The sequence below is a fragment of the Balaenoptera musculus genome, chromosome 18 (assembly GCF_009873245.2).
Source record: "Balaenoptera musculus isolate JJ_BM4_2016_0621 chromosome 18, mBalMus1.pri.v3, whole genome shotgun sequence".
Lineage (NCBI taxonomy): Eukaryota > Metazoa > Chordata > Mammalia > Artiodactyla > Balaenopteridae > Balaenoptera > Balaenoptera musculus.
Genome location: NC_045802.1, coordinates 8,573,588 through 8,593,279, shown reverse-complemented (window position 1 = coordinate 8,593,279; position 19,692 = coordinate 8,573,588). Strand labels below are relative to the sequence as shown.

General features: G+C 43.6%; 1 protein-coding gene across 1 annotated transcript in view; it reads right to left on the bottom strand.

Moving 5' to 3' along the window:
• Window positions 1-19,029, bottom strand: part of FRY (FRY microtubule binding protein) — a 425,513-nt gene extending 406,484 nt beyond the window's left edge. The window contains exon 1 of the mRNA XM_036831330.1: window positions 18,823-19,029. The gene's annotated coding sequence lies outside the window, so the exon portion shown is untranslated. The remainder of the gene's footprint in view (window positions 1-18,822) is intronic.
• Window positions 19,030-19,692: the final 663 nt, after the last annotated feature.

Below are 19,692 nucleotides of genomic sequence, written 5' to 3'. Positions count from 1 at the left end.
GGAAACCGACACTCTTCCAGAATTACCTATCAGCATAAACATTGTCTTTGATCCATTGTAAAATCTGAGAAAGCGGTTGTCTGCAACACTGTAATGTCAAATTCATACACCAGGCCACAGTATGCTTGTGGGAATGTGCCTAATAAAGATTATTTAGAAGGGGTTATAAGGCTATGGGCCTTTAAAATTATTTCTAGTAAACGGTATATTATTTTGCACCAGTTAATTTCTAAATACCTTACGACATGATGTAGGTCTAAACAGAAAACTAACTTTACAGCACTCTAAAGCCCTGTAATCCTCATGTTGGTGTCTTGAGACACATTTTCGTGCACAGAAAATCACACCGGGCACCTTCCTTCCAGACATTTAGGATAGAGGTATTTACTGGTCATATGGGTTCGGAATGCAACACACTTCTGTGGGCTGAAAAGTTACAATATAAATACTACAGGGAAGCCTTTCCTGCACCTTATGTTTCAAAACATGGTTAATTAGTATTATATAAAAATAGAGTATACCCCAAATGGTAAATCTGGTGAATCACTTAACTTTTATATTTTCTGACACTAATATGTAAATAAAATTTCTTCCTTGACCAAGAAGACAATAAACCAAACAAATATAGTACATGTGGGAGTGGAGAAAATAAATCTGACATTTTTCCTAGTGCCTCGATCTGACTATTTATTATATTTCTAATTATAGAGCATGGACAGGGCTGTTTTAGGCTGGAATGCAAAATTAGTGAGAAGAGATCATTTCCTGGGTAGAGTCAGAGCATTTCCTGAAGTATCATTAATCTGTCTTTTTTTTTCTCTCTCTCTCAAGACATACAATGCAATGTCTTTTAGTTTAATGATACTAGTTTCCAGGTAATCAAATTAGAAATGCAGAAACATGGCCCGATGTTGATAAGCCAGTATGGTCTAGCTGATTACATCTTCCTTAGGTGATTTTCAGAATCACTCAGATGCTACTTAAACATACATACACACACTCCAAAATCGTTCTCTGAGATTCATCTCCCCCTCGCTGCCGATCTCATTAAGGCATTCTCATCAAAAGTCATATGCGATGAAATTATCATCCCCCATCAGTAGAGCAGATAAAGCGAACTCAGGTGCCTAAGTGCCTTTCCCTGATCAATAATGATGATGCTGGGGCAGTCACATAACTCATGTTCTTGCTCTGACCTACTGAGTTTTCACTTCATCTAAGTAGCTTACCTAGATTACGCAGGCTCCCACCTGGACCAGCTAAATGGCATTATGATGAGGCTCTAATTTTCAAACCTAAGATGTAAAGGGACGGTTTAGAACTATCCTGTGAAGTTCATTAGTGGAGAAAATGAAATACTTCTTCTGGTCCAGGATGGTTTGGGGACCTAAACTATCTGGTTTACATCTGCACAGTAATCAGTTTTGTTGATCAACTGCCATATCTCCAGGTGACTGGCATTTGTGAAGAAAAAAAAACTGTAAACAACTCTAGTCGGGAACTGAAAAGGGAAAAAAAAAAATTAAGTGTTGCTCTAGGACAAAAGGAGAAGCTGCTGTGGTAACCAGATTTTTCTATCTAACTGAAATATGTTTCCATCTAATTACACAGCATCTAATTATGCTATTTACATCCCCTGCCAGAACAACTATACAGAAGTTTAAAGCAAGCAACCTGTAGATGTGTACATCTACGGTCTAAAGGTGTCCACTTGCAATGCTGAAAAAAGCATCGTGAAATAAATATATACTGGAAGAGGTATATGAAATATGGAGATACTGTCTCCATTCCATGAAAGAATTGAAAATAAATAAAAATTAATCTTTTTGATTGTTAAGCATGTACTAGAAAAGATTCTTTTTGTAGGGATATATACACAGAAACCAATTCATCAAGCCATTTAGTGTGTGGCCAATAACTTAAATATGGGAGAAACACAACTCTAAATATATTTAAATCTCTCTGTACTTACTAAAAAGTTACACTGACACGCATAGTGATGTGAGCTCTTCAAAACTCCCATTTTATTTTCCCTTAGGTCCTTATTATTTGCATTATTTTATCATTCATGTTATTTACACTACAACATGTACAACATAAATTAAGCCAAAACGTTCAGTCAAGGTACAGTTGGTAGACTGACTTCAGATGAAGCTGGATGAGGGGCTTTACACTTGCAGTTTCTAAAGAGCTCAAAAGTTTTAAATTGCAAGATATATTTTATAATTTTACCAATGTTATAATAATGAACTAGAAGCTATTCTTTAACCCAAATCCATTTTGAGAATAATTAAAACCAATAAGCATCATTCCCCTGAACTAAATGTTGTCAATCCTGGGACTTCCCTGGTGGCGCAGTGGTTGAGAATCTGCCTGCCAATGCAGGGGACACAGATTCGAGCCCTGGTCCGGGAAGAACCCACATGCCGCAGAGCAACTAAGCCCATGCACCACAACTACTGAGCCTGCGCTCTAGAGCACACGAGCCACAACTACTGAGCCCTCGAGCCACAACTACTGAGCCTGCGTGCTGCAACTACCGAAGCCTGCGCGCCTAAAGCCCATGCTCCGCAACAAGAGAAGCCACTGCAATAAGAAGCCCGCGCACCGCAACGAAGAGTAGACCCTGCTCGCTGCAACTAGAGAAAGCCCACGCGCAGCAACAAAGACCCAATGCAGCCAAAAAATAAATTTAATTAATTAATTAAAAAAATAAAACAAAATAAATGTTGTCAATCCTAACTCTCTTACCATTTAAAAAAGACTAGAACTTTTAAAGTGCTCTTTGTAGCATAAGAAAGGTGTGGAGCCATCCAGGTAACTGTAGGAAACAGGTGTACATTAAATACTCCAACAGGTATGGAAAGTAACCATAATGATCTGTGGAGGGAAAAGGTCCACAAAAATCAGAGTGAATAAGTAAGAAAGCACAGACATCTGGGGTAGCTGAGCTTAATGGACAAATGATCCCACATTTATAGTTTTACAGGCCCAGGAGGTACATATGTTCCCAAGTTCACACAGAAGGCCCAAGATATCCAGAAAAGGGAAAGTTAACTTCAGCACTGTTTCAGAAGACAGAGTATCTTCCTTTTAGAAAGATTCCCAAAAAAGTGAGCTTAAGTTATCTGAAAAACCAACATATTTGGAACACATTACTCTGTAACGGCAGATGAACGAGGTTTTGTTGTGCTTGTGAAATCGTTTTTTTTGGGGTTTTTTTTTGTTTTAGTTTTGCCTGTTCTTTTTAAATTTATTTTTGAATTTTATTTTACTTATTTTCTTATACAGCAGGTTCTTATTAGTTATCTGTTTCATACATATTAGTGTATATACGTCAATCCCAATCTCCCTGTTGTGCTTGTGAAATCTGAAGTGGCCGACTTTGCATAAGCCCTCCAAACAGCACACTAAGCTCTGCCCTATCTGTAAACAGAGGGATAGACTGGGCACTTAGGCAGTAATGGTTTAGGATCAACTATGGCATAATCAGATTAACTTCAGGCAGTCATCACTTTCTTCTGCTTTGGTTGGTTAATCCTCAAGGTCTCCTTTCAGTCAAGCATATCCTCTTATTTAATGGGTGTTCAAGTAAAATAGAGACCACCTTGCCAAGTTTTGCAAATAAGTAAACCCATGCACAAAAGTCCAGAAACTTCACTTAAGTTCACAGATAAAACTCATAAGCAGACCCGATAATTCAAAAGATTAGCAGGAGAGGTACTTCCCTGATGGCACAGTGGTTAAGAATCTGCCTGCCAATGCAGGGGACACAGGTTCGATCCCTGCTCCAGGAAGATCCCACATGCCACATGCCCATGTGCCACAAACACTGAGCCTGCACTCTAGAGCCCACGAGCCACAACTACTGAGCCTGTGTGCCACAACTACTGAAGCCCGTGCACCTAGAGCCCATGCTCTGCTACAAGAGAAGCCACCGCAATGAGAAGCCCTTGCACCGCAACGAAGAGTAGCATCTGCTCGCCACAACTAGAGAAAGCCCGCACGCAGCAACAAAGACCCAAAGCAGTCAAAAATAAAATAAAATTAAATCTTAAAAAAAAAAAAAAAAGATTAGCAGGAGGGAATTTAGCCAATCAGATAGTACAAAATAAAAGTTACTTAGACTCTCCCCTTTAAAATAAGGTTGAGCCTTGTCTACAATACTGATAATAATGTTGATATGAAGACATTAATAGAAAACTTTTTTTTTTTTGGCTGCATTGGGTCTTCATTGCTGTGCACGGGCTTTCTCTAGTTGCGGTGAGCGGGGGCTACTCTTCGTTGCAGTGCGCAGGCTTCTCATTGCGGTGGCTTCTCTTGTTGCGGAGCACGGGCTCTAGGCGCGCGGGCTTCAGTAGTTGCGGTGCGCAGGCTCAGTAGTTGTGGCTCGCGGGCTTAGTTGCTCCGTGGCACCTGGGATCTTCCCAGACCAGGGATCGAACCCGTGTCCCCTGCATTGGCAGGAGGATTCTTAACCACTGTGCCACCAGGGAAGCCCCCATATACTTTTAAATTACTGTTAGTAGGTTGTGTTTTAGAATTTAGAATTCTGCAGGTGTATTTGGACTTTCAGCCGTTTGGGGCTATAGCCAAAGTTGTGGGAATTTATGCCCACTTGAGCCAAAATAATAAAGGTTCGTTCACAGAGCCAAATTGGCAGCCACTTTGCCCAGTTCTGCTACACAGTCCAGCATCTTCCCACAGCCCTCAGACCGTGTTGGGAGTGGACAGTATCACCTCCCACACACACACTCTTAAGCCTCCCTCTGTTCTGAGCAGCCTCTCTCTGGTTCTGTGATTTCTTGGACTAACTGGGTGCTCAGGAAGGTGAGGGTTTGGGTTTAAAAGGCCCCATAACCCCAGTAGCTGAACTTGGAGCTTTAGAACACCTCAAACTTTGAACTTGGAGGTTTAGAACACCTCAAACTTCTTCCCTTTTAGGACAACTTGAATAAAACTTAGAGTCAGCAAAGGAGAGGCTATTTTAAACTGGAGGGGAAAATTAGAACCATGGTTCTTAAACACTTTCTAGCCATGGGTTCCTCTAAGATCTAAGAACTTGATCAAAGCTATAGACTCCAAAATAATAATAATAATAATAATAATAATAATAATAATAATAAAAGGAAAGAAAGGAAAGAATACCTACATAATTCACGATTTGTGTGAAACACAAATTTCAAGGGAGAAGTAATCAACGTCCTGAATCTCATCCAGGATGCAAATGAAATCAATCCTGCCATGGCCATCTCCCCAGGTCCCTTGACAGCTTTGAATCGTGTTCCTTGTTTTCTAGTCTGGGGTCCAGCTGGCTTGGCACCTCGCTGGTCGGTGAGCCCGGGGCGCTGTGTCGGGTGGGATAGGAGGGGAGAGGTGTGGAGGGGGGCACAGATCTGGGCCCCTCTCCCCGCCTCCTAATTGGCATTCCTCACACTCAGTTCTGGCTGAAAGCTTAGGAGGCTGTGCCAGCTCTGACTGGTCTTCTACTAAATAGGGGTAATTCACATAGAATGTCTTTTCAACACTTCCAGGATTCCTTTCTGGGGCTAAGGACATGATCCAACAAGAAATCGAGTCCAACAGTTTCAGCAAAAATACAATTAAAAGCACATACTAGAATGTGTTTGTGTCCAATGGCCATGTCTGATAAATACCTTAACTGTTTAACAAACACTGAGGAGAAACTGAAAACATCCAAAAGCCACTCATCCCATTTGCACTGGCCTGTAGGTGCTGGCAAACGTCAGTGTCTGGGAAGGCTTTTAATGTTATTGACAGCTTATTCAAATAGGTTGGAGTGGTCCCACAGGGCCTGAACCACTACTATGGCTGAGGAATAAGCCACTTATACAACAAGATGGGGAGAAATCTCAGAACTAAGTGCTGGGCCGTGCCTCAATCAAAATCGCCCTTCTCAGCACCTATGACGTAACCAGAAGGCCGTAACCCTTTCTTCCAGTTACAACCAACTAGCCGCGAGAGTGCCATGAAAGCCAAAGCATGGAATGGCTTCCTTTAAGAAAAAACAAAGACCAAAAACCAAAAATCTTTTAAGTAGGTAGTGCTGCTTCAGGAAACCTTAACAGTTGTGATGGTTGCAGAAAATACCGTGGTCTCAGTTTGTTCTTTCAGATACATCATACGTCCTCCCTGAGAGGACAAAAATGTCAGGGCATTGTCCAGAAGGAAAGAAGCGGGAGAAGAGACCTGGCAGTGCTGAAAGAAGGCTTGAAGTCGGGGGAGAGAGGACCAGACAGTTGAAGCAGCTGCCCACACTGGCCAGGGAGGAAAGGACGCCGCATGCATGGGGGCGCACTGGGTGCCCAGTGATTTCGAGGCTCCGTGTTCCTCGGTGGAGAAGGTAAAAGAACAAAAATATTTGCGGCTAGAGAATGGTGACTCTGATTCATTTTTTTAAATGTGCATTTGTGTGTATTATGTCTGTATATAAATACATATATAAATACACACAGATGTGTGTGTGTGTGTGTATATATATATATTTTTTGCAGGAGGGTGGAGGTAAGATGGCAGACTGAGGAAAGAGGAGATCAAGATAGTGTTTAAAAAAAGGAATATCAATTACTTAGAACTTATTTGAAGAGCTCTGATGGGCTTTTGGAAAATCTAGGTAGCAAAAGGCAATTTATACGTTCCTGGGTAAACCGTCTGGATAAAGAACCACGAAGGCATCGTAAGTGTCTGATTCTACTGGTATGAAACATCTTGCTTAGTACTCTTCACAGTGAAGTCACGGGAGGTTTCAGAGACTGATACGCTCAAACTGCAGGATCATAAAGACAGGCTGGTTGCTTGTCTGTCTGGCAACCAAATTTTGGCTGTGCCATTGCTCATTAGGCTCTGAATCAGGGAGGGGCTCATCAGGGTAAATAGAAGGAAGAGAAACTCAAATCAGTCCATTTGTGAGCAGCTCTAGTTGAAAGATAGACGAGAAGGAGATTTAAACTATCATGAAGTTTGGTTCTTATCTGTGGGTTTTAATTATCTTTGGATCTTGGCTCCCAGGGGAAGCAGTAATTGAGAGCCAGCTATAGAAATGGAAATTATAAGATGGGGAGGATGTCAGCATTCTGAATGGCAGATGGTCTTGGTTTTAAGAGGCCAGTTGGCAGTGTTGTGTGTCTCCTGACGTTTATCCATCAGAAGATGCAAGGCAGAAAAAGCTCATTTGCAATTCTGTGTCAGAGCCACCAGGATGACACAGACCCCTCAGTAGATAAACAGTAGGAGGCTCATGATGACAAGAGTACCGGGCAGAGGTAGGAGTCCAGATGCAGACCTCGCCTCCCGCTTTGCAAGTGAAACCCAGCTTGGGGACTTAAAAACTCCACAAGGCAGAGAGTGTGTTTTGTATAGAGATGGACAAAGTCCTCAGCCTTGGGGCTAAGTGGAGGCTTCTCTAGTGTCTCGAAACACAAGGACCAAGGTCTGATGACTTTTTGTCTAAAAATCTATGTAATGGTTTACTGCCATGGAGAGATATTTGGGATAAATTGTGCTATGTGAAAAAGCAGCTTATAAAACAGTATATTAAATGATTCCATCTTGTATACAATACATCTATACATGAAAAAAAGAAATCTGGGAGGAAACATGCAAAAATGCAAACTGATTATATTTTGGAGGTGGGATTATGGATGGTTTTTATTTTCTTCTATTTGCTTAATTAAATCTTTAAAGTCTTCAACGTTGAACATATATTACTTGCCTAATAAAACATATTTTAACACACATTAATATTAAAATGTATTTAATGTATTTTAAACACGTTAAAATGTATTAAAAATGTATTAATGAGGTATCACGTACCCATGGTATTGAACCCGTGAGAATAAAAAAGTAATTTCACAACTGATTTCTAAACACTTCTAAGTGGATGCCCCAGGGTCTCCTTAAGGAAAGGTCTGGAGGAATACAATGTAGGTTTCACTGGCTACAATATATTTACAAGAATGTTTAAGGTCGCTAACTACTTAGGACCTTATGGAACTGGTAATTAAATGTACTCTTTCTATATAGTTATGGCTTCAAGAGGACACTAGAGGTGCTAGTGGCAACCAAATTTTGGCTACCCCATTGCTCATGTCTAGGACACTCTCTTCTCCCCCAGGACCGATCTTTTCTTCCTTACACAGAGTGACTGGTTGTGTGGGAAGCAGCAGAAGTTTCCTTCTCACTTGAGAAGATAACTGATCCAGGGTTCAAAGGATAGCAAATCAAGATGATAATTCCCCAGTTCTGGGCACCAGAGTGTTGAGCGAAAACTTTCCTCCTGTTTTACTTTTGGTGGATTTAATTCTACCGTCTTGCTGAGGAGGTGGAGGTTCCCACAAGGAATAGTGCCGCTCTGCCCCCTCCCTTTTAAAGCGCTTCCTCTTCCACTTCTGCTTCCGACTCATCCAGTCACTCTGTGCAAGGAAGACAAGATCGGTCCCGGTGGAGAAGAGAGGCTTCTAGACTGGACTTAACCGAGGTCAGTAAAGAGGCTCCTGTAGATGTGCAATGGTGAATGGCTAGGATAGAGTGGTTGCCATGGCAATGGGCGTGACTGGGCTAAATCTGAGAGACGAAAAAAAATACCTGGGACTTTGCTGAGACTGTTATTCGGCCATTTTCCACAGCAACAAAGACGGCAGTAACAACAGGCAACCGCTCGGGTTGGGCGATTAGGGCGCCTGATACTTTATACATACATACTCTCTTGCAAACCCACAACAAACCTGCCCAGTAGAAATGAACGGCCCCATCTTACAGAGGAGGAAGCTAAATCTGAGGGATGTTCAGCACACCCCATGGGAGCATAATGTCGGTGCTTAAATGCATAATTCTGGGGTCAGACACTCTGGGTTCTTCTCTCAGCTTCTTCACTTGCTATCAGGGTGACACAGGGAAAAATACCTAACTTCTCTGTTGTTCAGTTTCCTCATCTGTAAAACAGAGATAGTAACAGGGTTGACTGCCCGGGGGCTGTATGGGGATCAAATGGCATAAGGAGAGGACGGAGAGCCTTTAGCTCGGTACCAGCCACGCAGCCACCTTCACCTGGCACTGATGCACTTCTCATTCCATGACGGGGGGATGGCAAGCCCAGGCCAGTCTGAGTCAAAGCTCTTTCCATCCCCCAAACACACCCGATATAATGTAGCCACAGCTCAAGGGGCCTCCCAACCTCTATTTTGATCCTTTCCATGGTCCAGAAGGTCATTCTCCAGCCACATGCAATACTCACAGAGACAGAGTTTCCACCTCCACTTCCCAGGGAAATAAGGAAAACAACGCTGAAGTGAACATTTTATGAGGCTCGAGACCAGGTTTCAAAACCTGAACTACTGTTTCAGATAAGTGTGTTTTTAAGAGATGCAACTAAGAGAGAGACACTGTTTAATGCGCTACTAGTATCTCCAAGTGTCCAAACTGTAGTCTTTTGTCAAATTTGTTTCTATCATCTGGAAAAACAAGAGAAGAAAATTCTGATATGTAATTCTGTCTCAAGTGGTTTCTGAATAAAGCCCTTATGCTTTATCTTCTCCAGTGGTGTTTCAAGGATGGTTACTGTTATTTTTGTTTTATTAGTGCAACAAGTGAACAAGCAGTCAGTGGCTATAGAATTCCAACTTCCCAAATTACTTTTGATCTTTGTCAAAGCACAGACTACACCTTTAAATGGTGGTAATCAATGTGTGTGTTTCATGCTCTGGGCCTATCATGTGATGATCTAACATTTGTACCTCAATGTCCAAAATGTCTGCTCCTCTCCCTCAATCCCTGGAATATGAGATCATGCCACACATCCCATATTCATATCAACCCCTTATGTATTTTAGATAAGTTTTCATTAGCTATGTTCTTTCTCATTCTGCCATTCTGCCTTTTAGAATTGTCTTATTATATTCCATTATTGAAATGATGATCAGTTTTCTGTATTCCAATGCATCTTCTTTTGTAAGATGACAAGACTATTCAGAAAAATCTTCACTGACTTCAGACTTAGGCTAAAAACATTACTCTGATTTCTTTCCCTCCCTCCCTCCATCCCTTCCCCTCTTTTTCTTTTTTATTAAGACTTTATTTTTTAGAGCAATTTTAGGTTCACAGCAAAATTGAGGGGAAGGTACAGAAATGTCCCATATACCCCCAGCCCCACACATGCACAGCCTCCGTCATTACCAACATCCTCCACCAGGTGGTACATTTGTTACAACTGATGAACCTACATTGACACATCATCATCACCCAAAGTCCATTGTTTATATTACGGTTCCCTCACAGTGTTGTACATTCTGTGGGTTCGGACAAATTTATAGTGACATGTATCCATCATTATGGTATTTCTTTTTTTTTTTTCCAACATGTACTACTATGGCTTATAGGAAATTTATCGCAATATTTGGTTATGACCAAAATATAAGTTATTCTTTTTCTTACTGTTTTCTCTTCCAACTGTTATTCTATTGTTCTAGCAAGCTTGATTAAGTAATTGATCCTTTCTTCAAAAGCTGTATTGCTTATTTGTGTGTGTTAAATTAAGTTCACTAATCTAAATCAAAATCTGTAATTTCTATACTATCATTTTTAATCTGCCTAGCTTTCAATCCAACATCAGAGAATTTTAACAATGATCATTTGTAATAGATTTTTAAATTTAAAACAAGGTGATCGTCATGACCTCTATTTGTTAAAATTTCAGTTTTGATGTTCTTGATTCCTTATTCCAGATGATTTAACTATCAAATTATAAGGTATTTGGTGAGGCTTTTATTCATAAATCTTTGAGCCAAAGAAGGATGGGAATTCCTGTGTCAACCAGTCAAAGGATATTTTTAAATTCAGCAAGTAGTTATTAAGCCCCTGCCATTTGCAGGCAGTTTTCTAGGCTCCAGGGCTGAAGAGATAAGCAACGGTATGCCTCTTTCCACTCCACCCCCAAAAGAGAACAATTCAAATTCATAAAGGTTAAAGTCAAATAAGAACGCAAATACCTAGAACAGCTCCAGGAAGGCTGTCCGCTCTCCCCTCACCCTCCCATATGGGATTTCACTTATAAGTATCAACACAAAGAAAGAGCTCCAGGAAGCAAAGGACTCACTGATGAGTGAGAAATACCTGAAAGCAAGATACAGGTTGATGTAACTGTTCGTTACATTTCTTGGACAATTCAAATGTTTCTGCGTATTATCTCATTTGACTGAATACTCCATTTTTACATGGGCCTAATTCATGTAGGGAATCAGAGGTGAAAAGGCCATAAAAGCCTGGATTATAAAATGTACGTGAGGTTAAGAGATAATGCGTCACTGGTGTGGATAAATTCAAAGACCATCCTGACCAACATCAGATCTAGGTCAGCAACATAAGCCAGGCAGAAATGCTTTCACTGGCCAGTTTAGGCTACCATTGCTAGTTTAATTAAAGAGTTATGACATCAGTGTGGAAACACAAAGGGAGAGCAGCTGTGTTCCAGCGAAAACATTTCTGCAATTTCCATCAACACAGATAAGCTCCTACACGAACACAAAAGAGATGTGTGCAAGGTCACAAACTAGGAGGAATTGTACGCACGCCCTCAGAGTTTTCACGGAGAAGGAATTACCCTTCTTAGATGATTAGATTGCCCTCCTGTCTATGTTTTCATTATTGTCTCTTAACGTGCATGGTCAAGATTTGAAGGAAAAGTCATAGGACTTTGAAGACGTTATAACCATTAACCAACCACATGAAGAAAAGTCCCGAGGCTGAACAGAGGAACAACTCAATTACTTTACTTCACTGGGAGTCCAGACACGCCCACCCTCAAGCACCCCTGCCATCCATCATTAAGAGTAATGCCTTGAGTCTAACCCCGGGCCCAGCCCACACGTGGCCATCCTTCATCAGTGTCCTCAAAGCAGACACTTGTTAAACAGGTGGTTTTAAACATTCTATGCCTAGACTTGTTTCCCCACACGTCCTGTTAATTGCCTTCGAGTAACCCTCTCCAGTACCGTGCTTTCATGCGTATGTAAATCATCCGCTCGTCTGATCAACGCTGACGTGCGGTTGAGAAGAAAAGTATGTTTCGTGCTATTTTGAGTACCTCACCTTTAGAAGCGTACCCCTGAGCACACCATTTGCAGCGCACAATTCACTTCCCAACTCCGATTTTACTCTGAGAAACAACCTTTTACAAAATTGCCTGTAACTTTCATGCTTCCTGACTTTTATTGATATTCCACATCCACAGTGGATAAGGAATTACCCCAAACATTCAATTATCTGATAAATTTTAAGATCTTAAAGCTGAAGATGTATTTGCTTAAGGGTTCATTTATGTTTTTAGAGACTTCACTGTTTTTCCTCCTCTTCGCCCTGGGTGGTTCATCTTTCCTCTGGGGATCCTCTACGCAGTGTACAGCTTCTCATTTTTTTTCTTTTTCTGAAGATGAACAGTGCACACCTGACCGCGGTATCCAGCAAAGACTGACTGTGAGCGTGATCCGACCATCTGGCACCAGGACTCAGATTTAATGAATGTTTACTGGATGAGTACCAAGTGTCAGATCCTGAGCAAGGCGCTTCTGCACATGTGGCTGCACCTGGGCCTAATTCATTAACTGACTATTTAAAAAAATCCCCTTGTACTAATCATGCCTTTTATTTTCTGTATCCTGATCTTTTGACATCTTGGAGCCTTGAGAACCCTGGAGGGACTGCTCCTCCCAGGGTGAGCCAATGCCTAGAGATAATCAACTTGCCTTCCTGCAAGCCTTTCCATATGCACACCGACCAAGCCGAGTCCACACTCCTAACCGCCTCGTTATTGGCTCTCACACCTCGGGCCACTCTCCACCTGCCCTTGTCTCCTCAGGGCCAGGCATCAGCCTACTGGGAACAGCCCCTCTGTGGCAGAGCCTCTGAAATTCTTCAAACGAGCTAATCCCAAACCTGCTTCCCTTGCCTTTCCCGTTCCTTCCAGTGGAACCACAATAAAGACTCTTGTCCACATTTTCCCTCCTCCCTTCCTCCCTCTGCCCCCACTGCATGATATAGCAAGGCTCCTGCTTCCAGCAGACTGTGAGTATAATAAAATTCTTCCACTATGACGGTCATTTCCATGTCTGCATGTCTCACCACACCTGATTAAAACAAATCCTGGGTCCCGCTAAAACATCCCACAGAATCACAGAATCATAGAATTGGCAGCTAAGATTATTTTGGTTTTGTTTGTTTGTTTCATTCGACCTTCTTTGCTCAGTAAAAACAAGTGTTAAGCCTTTTTTTTTTTTTTGGTCTTTTGTCATTTGTCTGGCCCATGTTAACAATACTTAATAAAAGTAATTGTATGTAAGCTCTTTAAGTATGTAACCAAAAAGATTTAATTAATTATTATTTTTTGCTGTGTGAAAGAGCCAGCTCTGGCCTATGTGCCAAGTCCCTTCACAGCCTCCACTGCCACGCCACATTGCCACACCTGCCTGTGGGGAAGGGATAACCAGCCTCCGCTCACAGCGCTTACCCTCTCCCCAAACAAGCAGACTAAATGAATCTTAGGAACTCAGGGGTGACCTTGGTTTGTTAGATGTGTTTCAAAGGTCCCACATTTCCCTGGACTGGAATCTGGGTGTGTCTCTGCAGGTCCAGCTATTACGTTCATAGACCCTGGGGTGATCTGGGCAGTGCAAATTCACTTCAATCCTCAGGACAGCTCCAGAGCTTGCTGCTACATCAACTTCTCTGCCATTCCTTCTGCTGGCATCTTCATCCAGCTCCCTGGCCCTGGCCTAGACGTGCATTCTGCTTGACCAGGAGCAATAAGGAAGCAGAGGCACCGGCAGATGCAGGTCTGCCTTGCCCATCAGGGTTTTCTCTTTCCTTCCTTCCTTCCTCCCTCCCTCTCTTTCTTTGCTTCTCTCTTTCTCTTTATCTCTTTTCTTTCTCCCTTCCTTCTTTCCTTTCTTCCTCCCTCTCTCCCGCTTTCTTTCTCTCTCTTCCTTCCTTTCTTCCTTTCTTTCCTTTCTTTCTTTCTTTCCTTCCTTCCTTCCTTCCTTTCTCTCTCTCTCTTTTCTTTCCCTTTCTTTTTTTTCTTTTGTGTTTTTCTTTGCCAAATGTCAAAATATAAAGACGGCCTCTTTGGGGGGTTAAAAGCAGACCATAAGGCACAGCCTTTAAGTAGACATATATTTTCTTGGGGATGTACATCCAGACAAGGTCACCAGCACTGATTTTCTGTTTCAGAGGAGCCTACTGAAGGAAAAGGTATTTACCTGTCATCTGGTACGTGTTACATCTACAACAAGACAAGTACATGAAAATGAACTAAGCATAAAATTCAAGCAATTAATGATTCTGGATCATACAAAAGAACCAAGATATAAGTTGTTATAAATTCCTTCAGTGGTCAAAGATCAATAAAAGCTACACTGGAATTTCTTCTACCAGAAACTAGTTCTGCAATGGCATGAAATATTTTGTATTGGGCTTTGTAAATAGAAAAAAAGGACTTAATGCTGGCCTGTATTCTTTCTCTATGTTTGGCATTCCTGTCAATGTCTTCATTTTAAGAGTATGTTTTCTAACCAGCAGGAGAGTAGTGAGCTGCCTGACGTGTCTCCATGTCTTCCAAAGGGGATATTCATTCACTCGTTCTGTGGATATTTATTGAGCAGCTTAACTATGTGTCAGGAATATCCTAAGTGGCTGGCATATGGCAGAGAACAAGGCAGAAAAAGTCTTTGCCCTCTTGGAGCTTGGAGTTTAACAAAATGCATGACTCCATGAATGAATGAATACATGCAAGGTGGTAGGCAGGTTAGAGTTCAGAAAACTGAGTGGGCACAGATTAACATATTTCATTGATAAGGTTCGCTTTTTCCTCACACTTTAATATCTCTGAAATCAGGATGTGTCTTAATACTGATGGTGTCTTAAAACGGCTGACAACTTGGCCTCAGTCACAGCACAATTGTCATTTCCCTGCATTTGCATAAACTTGGTCATCGCTATTCACTTTGTCATCACTTCCACTAAGTTAGGGGCATCCTTAGCACTGCACGTGTTCTGTTAAACTGCCATTTAAATGGTTTTCAAAAAGATTACACTACGATTTGGCACTTAAAGATGTTACTGTGTACGCACCAAGGCAAACAAACAGAGCAGTGGGGCCTGAATGTTATATTACTGGAGGAAACATTTGTCTTTGTTTGGCGTTTCCACATTACCTTGCAAAGCAAAATCCAAATGCTTTACCAGACTGAAGAAAAACACAAAAGAGGAATCTGTGTTACAGTTTGTAAGTGAGACATCCAAACCGACTGCCTATCACACCATAAGCAATGCTACTGAAGGTACCAGCAGGAAAAAGTACCAAAAGCCATGGAAGAGATGAAGGAATCTTGAAAGCAATGAGATGCTAGTGTGACAGATTCATGCAGTGTCATGGAAGACCACTGTTAAAGTGGCATGTCATAATATAATTGGCAGTATTTTCTCTTTCTTCCTGTATAACAAAAATCATGCTATGTCTTACAGCTGACATTTTCAATCTGATGAAATACAGAAATAAAGATGGATTGCTAGTTAATGAGAAGTTTTAAAACTAGAATAGAATGCAGAGTGGAAGTCTGTTGATACTGGACACTTTTAGGTTAGTGAGGCATTTGCATGCACCCAACTTCAGGCAAACTGTACCATGTCAATAATCTGGTATCGTTTTGTATGTTTTTGGTACATTTTCCATTCTGGCGCAAGAGTGACAATGAGTAAACCTCATGTTCTACTTTCCCAACTTTAATTAGTGCTGCTCCAGTTCTTGGCCATTTAGAGATATCAGAGGGGAGGTGCCAGGGCTGTCTTCTAAACTAAAACCTCACCACGCTGCAGGGGATGGAGTGAAATAATTAGACAGGAGAGCCCATCTGAAATCCCAAAGCATGCACACGGGACCTTGCGATGCTTAGCACTAGATTAACATGAGTAAAATGCCAACTTCCAGGCAGCATATGGTCACAGCTCAAAAAGGCATTTATTTCTTTTTAGCCTTAGTACTGCATCATTTTGGAACCAGAGAGAGTTGAAGACTATACAAAGGGAGAGAATACACACACATACACACCCCCCTAGGGAAGAGAAATGATAAAACAGTGGTTGTAGATTGTAATAATAAATTTTTTTTAGGCACAGCTTCAAGCTTACTGTCACAACTGTGACACAAGGTTTCCATACCCTTCAGCCAAGTGACAACTGCCTCAGTGTAAAAGGGAGTAATCAAATCAGAAATAGGTGTGTGGCCACATCCATCACCAATATAACCGGTAAAAGCATTTCTATATGGTGAATACATATCTTCAGCAGTGTTGACAACAGGCTACACCACACAAATGGCACTTTGCACTCTAGAGAAGGCCTGCTTCCTGCTCCTAAGGTCCTTAGCGAATTTCCTTTCTGGTCAGTAGAGGAGAATCCAGGGATTCCCTGGAATAACACCACCTTCCCCAGTGACCTTGTTTCAGTCTTTCGTTGTAAGTAGACAGGGCTGTGTCAGGAATTCTCTGACAGTTGGTACAGGAGGATGACTGTGCCAGTGGGAGCGCTGCAGGGGATATGCTGCTGCCAGCTGGTGGGGGGCACTTACACGTGCACACTTAAAATAGACTTGAACGGCTGAGAGGGGAGAGACTGCTCCTTAAGTGCCAGTGAGGGAAACACTTGGTTACCTGTCTTCTGGAACCAAGTTATCTGGAAGGGCAAGGAGTTTATATGTCTGGAGATTTCCATCTGATTTACATCCTGGGGATTGGGGGTGTGGGAGGGAGGGCTCTACGGAGTCCCTGATGTCACCCTTGGGTGGAGGGAACACCTGCGGGGCACAGGCACACAGTGGTGGGTTCCCAGAGGGAGAAGATACTCTACAAAGGGGTCTGATCTAGGAGGCTGGGAGATGCAGTACAGGTTGCCATATCTGGATTTCCTGCTATATCATAACATGGGCAACTCTCTCTCAAGAGGGGCTGGGAGACAGCATAAGACAGTGGAAAAGAGCATGGGCAGGGAGTCACACACATCCGGGGTCAAATCCCACCTCTATCATTTGACAAGTAATCTTGGGAAAATTGCAAAACTCTTTAAACCTTAAAACAGGGGAAGTAATAATAACTCGTCAGGGTGACTGTGAGAATTAAAAGTTATATATAAAATACTTAGTACTATATCTGGCACGTAGTATGTGCTCAACGTACTGTGTTACCATTGACCAAGGAGGTTTCCTTCTCTTTAATATGTAAATGTTCTCACAGAAGTGGTGGGACCTGGTGTGGGGATAAATCATATGGACCAGAGCAAGGGGTTGACATCCTTGGCTAAGGGTGTCCCCAGGGTACAAAAGTTGGCATTATCAAGTTGTCTTATGGTATGAAGATTTTTGATAAGAAATAAAGTAACTTGGGCTTCCCTGGTGGTGCAGTGGTTAAGAATCTGCCTGCCAATTCAGGGGACACGGGTTCGAGCCCTGGTCCGGGAAGATCCCACATGCCGCGGAGCAACTAAGCCCGTGTGTCACAACTACTGAGCCTGCGGTCTAGAGCCCGCGAGCCACAACTACTGAAGCCCGCACGCCTAGAGCCCATGCTCCGCAAAAAGAGAAGCCACCGCAATGAGAAGCCCGCGCACCGCAACGAAGAGTAGCCCCCGCTCGCCGCAACTAGAGAAAGCCCGCACGCAGCAACGAAGACCCATCGTGGCCAAAACTAAAAATAAATAAAATAAATAAATTTATATAAAAAAAATAAAGTACCTGTGAGAATCCACACATGTGATCAGAAAGGTATCAGACTGATTAGAATTAAACAGAATTCAACATACACTTGTTGAGATCTGCTCATTTCAAGTCCATAGGACATCCACATGACTACCTCTACTCTTAGCTACTTTATGACAGATGTGTTCCTACAATCGTGTGAAACTCAACACTAACTTTATTTCTCTGCATTCGAGGAAGTTTTGTAAAGCAAATCATCCACACCTAATCCATCTTTTTCTGAAGGTCGAAACTTTCTCCCATCTTCAAGTGGGTACGTGGGTTCTGTATTCTTTCTTCCCACCTCTCACCCTAAGAGCTGGGCCACAACTTCTACTCTCTTTCACGTGCTCCACCCCAGCACTCAGGGAAAACATGTAGCATTAAGAAAATATTCAAGATTTGACAGAAGAATCATCGGCACCTTGGACACATTGTTTAGGGACCTTTAATTAGAAGGTAAGGGAGACTTAACTACCTGCTGCAAAAGCCACAGTACGGGGGGGGCTCTGAGTGCCCTGTCTCCGAAAAGTCCCCTCCCCCCAGGGGGATTCCCGCAGAGGAATGTCCTCAGGGAAGAGCCTGCGTCAGGAATGCTGCTCGGGCCAGAAAGTGGCCTGCGTTCCCGCATGCCCACATTCAGGTCACGGGCGTCCCTGGCCAGGGTGACCTGTCTCCCTCTAATGGGGTTGCGCCTCAGGGACCCCCGAGTCCGGCTCCTCTCGTCTCAGCATCAAACTTTCTCCTAGAACAAAACCTCTTTCAAACCACATGGGGGCAGGAGGATAGAGGATGGCAAAGCCACCAGCTGCTGCCCGGAGACAGCCCTCCTCCCCCAGCCCGCTTCCCTCAGCCGCCACCCTCTTCCTCGCAGGGAAAGCGGCCCAGACAGCGCAGCCCCGCCCAGCCCCGCCCAGCCCGCGCCCAGCCCGCGCCCCAGCCCACCGCCCGCCCGCTGCAGCCCAGGGCTTTGCAAAGCCACTTCCCGGCGCTGCGACGCCCGGGGCGACGGGGCGAGCCCAGCCAAGTACCTTTAGGAAGAGGTCAGGACACCGGCGGCCAAGGAGACCCGCAGCATCGCCCGGACGCCGCCGCCGCCGCCGCCGCCGCGGGAGGCTACTCCGCTGCGCCAAGAGCCGGAGCGGGAGGGGACCCGGCGCCGCCGCCGCCGCCGCCGCTGCCGCCTGCGCCGCTCGAGCTCCCTGCGCCGCGCCGCGCTCACTGCGCCCTGGCTGAGCTGCCCGGCGACCGCCACTGTCAAGCGGAGCCCCGCCCCCTGTGCGCCGGGCGAGCCGCGGCCCCCGGGACGCGCCGCCTCCCGGATTGGCTGCGGAGTCGCTGGCTCCTCCCCCATCGCCGCGCCCCTCCCGCGCTGGGGGCGCGCGCGGCGGCCGGCTCTTTCCAGGGGCGCCGCGGAGGGTGGGGTCCCGGGCTGGGCGAGACTTCCTGCGTGTAGCGCGCGCGAAGACTCCGCTACTGGGCTCTGCAGTTTCTCCTTGGCCCGCGCAGAAATAGACGACCAAGAAGGACAGGAAAAGAGAAAACATTTTCTCTAGGGCCCTTCGCGGGGAAGGCAGGGGCTGCAGCAATTCTGGTGTGAAGTCTTAATTATATAAAGACATTTATTTATTAGGGAAGCCCAGAAAAGGCTACCTAGGGTGGAGTCTCGGAATTATAGACAGAGGGTTTTTTTGTTTTGTTTTTGCTTTTTTGTTTTTAACCTGAAGGTGCCCTCACACACCGTGCAAACTTCTTCATTTTATGTAGAAACTAAATCCAGTTCAACAACTTATCCAAGGTCACAGAGCAAGGAGACTGATTTTGTACTTCTGTATTAAATCGAAGCTGCTTCAGTTTTTATTTCTCAGTCATGCAGAAATGCGTTCTAATAACTGAGCTAG